The 5717-nt window shown below is 37.2% G+C and overlaps 1 non-coding gene across 1 annotated transcript; it reads left to right on the plus strand.

Moving 5' to 3' along the window:
- The first annotated feature begins 4992 nt into the window (after positions 1–4992).
- On the plus strand, positions 4993–5064 carry Trnat-ugu. The gene has a single exon. It is a non-coding gene; the product is annotated as a tRNA-Thr (tRNA).
- The last annotated feature ends 653 nt before the right edge of the window (positions 5065–5717 follow it).

Genomic DNA, 5717 nt, shown 5'->3' on the forward strand with positions numbered 1-5717 from the left:
ACAGACTGGCTGCACATGCTTTATTAATAGAACATTGGAAAAAATCCGATATTAGATCGTGACGTCACTAAGGGATTTTCCTCTCCCATGTTTGATACAGACATTATATTAAACGGTCTGCAACATGCTTAGGCATATGTTCTGCCTTAAAACGTACAATGCAATAGTTAAGATTCATCTGACATGCAATGGTATTTGCACAACGGATATAACGTACAGTACAGACGGCGATATTCAAATGCTCAGGTCCCTGCGGGCGCTTTAACCCGGCAACGTCTAGGTACAACACTTCGGGGTAGCCTACATGTATATCATAATTCAAGGTGCACTTGAAATTGCTTCTGTTCATCGAAACCCAAGTACACGCACAAACACGTGTATATTCCTTCGTTAATTTAATTATGTTGTCCATTTAATTATATGCAATACCATTTATATCCATGAAAATTTAATTTAGCACGAGTAAAGCTATCAGACGGAGGGACACCTTGAAGAACTCTGCTTAAATTATTGAAACATTCTGAAATGCGTCCACCAATTATGTCAAAATTAACCAAATTATGTAATATTAAACAATTTTTACCAAAGATATATCACTGAAATGCAAGAAAACCCTTTTGTTCCTATTTTTCCACTTTGAAACAAAACTCGAGGTATGTAATCGAATTGTTTTTAATTAATCGTATAAATTGAATTCCCCAATATACCTACCTACACATTTTTGTTAATTTGACATATTCATTGTTTTGGTAATTCTAGTTGTACATCTGTCTGCGAAATGTCGTTACTTTTCCGACGGCGATGGGAGCGTCGTCATCGTCGTCGTCGTCGTCGTCGTCGTCAGCATTTCACTTCAGTTTTTCTCATTTAGATCCGCCCCTCCCCCTCGAAAAAAAAAGAAAAAAGAAAGAAAGAAAGAAGGAAGCACGAATCCTAAATTAATCCCACCTGGAAGTATGTTGTATAAAGTTTGATCATATAATTGACATCTCAACACTCTGATTTGTAGAATATCATCCTGATTTAAGGATGCTGAGAAAGAAAAAAATGATAAAGTACACGGACTACAGCCTAGTATATCTTGCACTGTACATGTAGTATGGACATATTAACCCACTGATTATACAGTATGTATGTCTAGGAGACACCAACAGCCAATGTCATACGGAGATGGTGTCAACGAGACACCAACAGCCAGAGACATATGAGTATTGGTGACAAGGGGATAACGATAGTAAGTGCCATATGAGGATGGATGTCTAAAGGACACCAACTGCCAGGGCCATATGAGGACGGATGACAAGGAGCGCAGGCGTCTACATCTGGTAAGTATGTATATACAATAATAATAGTAATAAAAATAACCCATACTCCTACCAGCCTGGGTCAAGGAGTCACCTACAAAAAAAAACTCCACCAAAACAGAAGTGAGGAAAGAAAGGAACGATTCAATATCCCTAATGTTGGAATGGGGGCAGAATACATATTTTGATTTCATAAAAGTCCCCTGGATAGAAAGACGCGAAGAAAATACCACGATTCTTCAGGGAGCTCACTTTTACTCGTCTTCTATGATTTACATACAGTAGGTTACAGCGGGCCTTATTCTAGGATTCTGTAATGTCTGCTGAACTGAAGACAAAGGCAAAAACCACTCCGACCCTGATATGGCTCTTTAGAGGGAGTAGTTCTGATATATATGTACATACAGTTTCATCAAAATCGGCCCACAATTTTACGAGGATTGTTAAACATTACTCTCTAAGGCTTCTGCCTCATGCATCTTTTATCCACAGGGATTTGACACACACAACCCCAACCCATGACCGAATACGATATACAAATATATATATGGACCGTGGATTGGGGATTTGTGCCAAGTCCCTGAGGTTGTACGTAATACCAAATTAATCTAAACTCTGTGTTACCTCAGACACTGTTTGCTAGTATTCATTTTCACTGCTGTTCAAAGGGAAGCTACTCCTATACTACATTGTAAAATGCATTATTCTCTTAAAAATGTTCAAAGGGCAGCTACTCCCGTGAAAATTAGTGAAATGTCTTAAGGTAACAGATTTTAAACATTAACTCTTATGATTAAAAAACATATATGTCAAACATATTTCAGTAATGTTTTTAGATTAAAAATTATTACGAATGAAGTTTTACAAGGACACAATATCGGCAAAGTTAACTTGCTGTGAATATGCCCTGTCATCGTAGCTATACTTAGAAATACACATTTTATGACAAGACATTTTAAAAGAGGATCATAATTTTGTGCTTGCGAAAAATGAAAATACCTTGAAGTGTTGATATCGCACTAGCAGAACATCAATGAATTATTTGAAATATATTTATTTACAGGAGAAATGCATAGTAGATAAAGTACATTTTGTACGTGTAAATAGGGACTTTCATTTCATATGTGATTTAATGACACGCGAATCTTGATGAGCAAAAAAATTAAAATTAAAACTTCGAGACAAGTTTTTTTTTTCTCTTTTTTTTCTCTTTTTTTTCTCTCTTAACTCTCATATCGTTAAGTTTGTTTGTAACATATATCATAACATTTGCTCCGTAACTGAAATGATTAAAACATTGCACTTGCCTCCCCTTCATAGGTGCAGAACATACTGTTCTACTAAGTTCTAAATAATTTTGTTGCAAAATACCAAACAGATCTTTTCATTCTAGTAGAAACAAGAAAAATGTCTTCTCACCGAACCCTCGTGCTTTCGAACACGTGCAGACATCTAAGGACGCCTATAGACTTTCTTTCTATCCTCGTACAATCATTAAGTGGAACCTCCTCCCTCAACCAGTCATTTCAGCTGACAGAATGGAATCCTTTAAAATTGCCCTCCCTGTGTCATATCTCTCCTCTACATTCTAAATTCTTCTCTCTTTGTACATAGTTTTATCATAACAAAAACAACCAGAAATACAGAAATGTATAGATATCCCAGCGCGTGACATGTAATCGTCCATCTGTTGACGGTTTGTCACAGTCACGAAGAATCAGAAGAACAAGACATGAACATTTTAGATACCTTTTATCAACCAACTCAAACTCAAACGCAGGCAGCTATTTTGTTCCCTCAATTGATGACAAAACACCATTAATCATTATTATGACGTCAAAATCGATTTCTAACTGACAAAGCCAATGAAAAAAAAATCAAAAAAGTAAAAAACGAAAACAAAAACAAAAACGCTCCGGAATGTTTTACACTGGTGACATATGCAAATTGATGATAAGACTACCATGATATACAATGTTATAAAGACATTTAATATATCTGTTTTCGTTATATATGTGTAATTACACATTCCGCTAATCTGATTGGGTGGTTCCGTGTGAACTGTATTCATACCTTACGACCTACTTTTTTTTTTACTACGAAGCATAAAAAGTGGTAACTGCCAAGTCTAGTTTTCCCTTCAAATCAAATGATGCAGATAACAGTACAAATCAAATGATGCAGATAACAGGACAAAGCCCAAAGTTTGCAGAGTGTTAACAATTACAGCCATGTTAACGACACCCAGCACAAGAGCATATCTAGGATTTTCGCCGACGCAACGGTTACACAAAATACGGCAACACTCATTTCGACAAACGCGTGTAACGTTCACACAATCCAAAACACTGCCAACAAATCGGCCTCAAACGTCGCCTGTCACGGAAGTATGAATACAAAGTTCAGTGGAAACATTCTTGGTTGAATCTTAAACATCACTATCAACTCCCACGAGGACGTTGATAAATCCAAAACGGTGAAAAGGCACCCATTATTAATGGTCGTGTACGACAGAGACAGCGAATTAACTGGTACAACGAATCCTCCATAATCGCGCCAAGTGACGTCACGACAACGTCACATCAAAAACAGTCGCTCAGGCACTGTCAAACTTTAATATTTTCTACTGCATTGTTTCAAATCACTAGGGACAATTTATTTATTAAATATCATACTAAACGGAAAAGCCATAACATTTGTTGTGATTTAATAAAAATGAATTGATTTTAAGATTCAATTTTGTAGCACTATTTCTTCTCTCGCCGGTATAATTTTAATAATCAGAGTGATTGGGTGATTTAGTTACAACATTGAACTCAGCTGGTGATGATGTGACGGCAAAGAGAAAATCAGTTTTTGATTGGGAACGATAAAAAGTCATATGATAAAAAGAATATCATATCAGCTTTATGATACTCGTTTAAGGAATATTAAAAACTCAAAACTCGTATCAAAATCTAATATTAAGGAAAATTCATGACAGATCCTCTTCATGTTGCATTGTCGATTTCAATGCATAAAAGGCCGATTATGTTATAATGAGACTGCGTCTAAAATGGAAAAAAAAAAAAAAAAAAAAAACTTAGACCGCAATTATAACTTTAAGGGTCTGTAAGAGACAATTTTTTTTATCATGAAATCAATTTCAGTTATATCGCCATGCTATTTAAGGTTGATTAAGTTTAATAATTTGCTTCTGGTATAAATCGTTATCCCTATTAATAGGCATATTTTATGATTTACACGTTTTTTCATGCTGCCCCCTGACCTACTGTAATGTTATGACGATACAATTCTAGTCAGTAATTACTGGCAGATTTTAGATTATCATAAAAGTGAGTGTGCTACCATGCGATGATGGCTCCTCTACTATGTACTGTGGAACCTTCGGAGGCAGGATAGAGTCCGGTCTTCGTTATTTACTTATGACGTATGTGAATACATGTCCGCCATCAAAGCGTGTTAAAGAGACATGTTCGGACAAAATAGTCATGAATTCGCATAAATGTGTAGCGGAACTGGACTGGAATGAATGCCGGCGACCAGGTATCTCAATTGGCAGTGAATTCGGGTAGTGTTCGGAGGTCCCGGGTTCGAACGCCGGTCTGGCCGTGCATTTTCCTCTCCTATTACATATGGCGCACAAGGTGGAGGAATGAAGCGGAACTTGACTTGAATGAACGCCGCCGACCAGGTAGCTCAATTGGTAGAGCATCCGGCTTGTGTTCGGAGGTGCCGGGTTCGAACCCCGGTGTGGTCGTGTTTTCCCCAGTCCTATTACATACGCTCAAACAAAAGAAAATCATGTAAAGTCTTTCTCTATGGAAAGGAATACAAATCGAGTCGCCGGGTGGCACATTGGTAACATTCGCCTTTCGCCTAGGGGGCCGGGGTTCGATTTCCCGATCTAACATGAAAAGGTATTGGGTCACCTGCCAGACCACGTGGGATTTCTCCGGTTACTCCGGTTTCCTCATACAGCAAGAGCCCTCGCGCGCTTTTTTTTGCAATTGTTGTAAAATAAATAAAGTTTACAGGAATGCAAACCGAACAAAATGTATCTTTTCTCACAAGGAGGGGATACAAGACAAGAAGAAAGGAAGGTATACTGTAAACGTACTTATTTTAGCACAATCAAATTTTAGCGCATTTGCAGATTTTAGCCAGTTAGCGCAATGATGAATTAGCGCATCCACAGAACTTTCTATAGAAATAGAACGTACAAAAAGTAATTAGCGCAATCATAATTTAGCGCAAGGCTTCCAGCGCGAAAAACGCTAAAATAAAATTACCGCTAAAATATGTACGTTTACAGTAATTACAAAATAGCAATCAAAATTTTACCGAAACCAGTCACTTTACTAGACATATAAAGTAAAACCTCTATGATTCGAACTTTGTTGATTCGATTTT

This window comes from Pecten maximus, chromosome 2 (assembly GCF_902652985.1).
Source record: "Pecten maximus chromosome 2, xPecMax1.1, whole genome shotgun sequence".
NCBI lineage: Eukaryota > Metazoa > Mollusca > Bivalvia > Pectinida > Pectinidae > Pecten > Pecten maximus.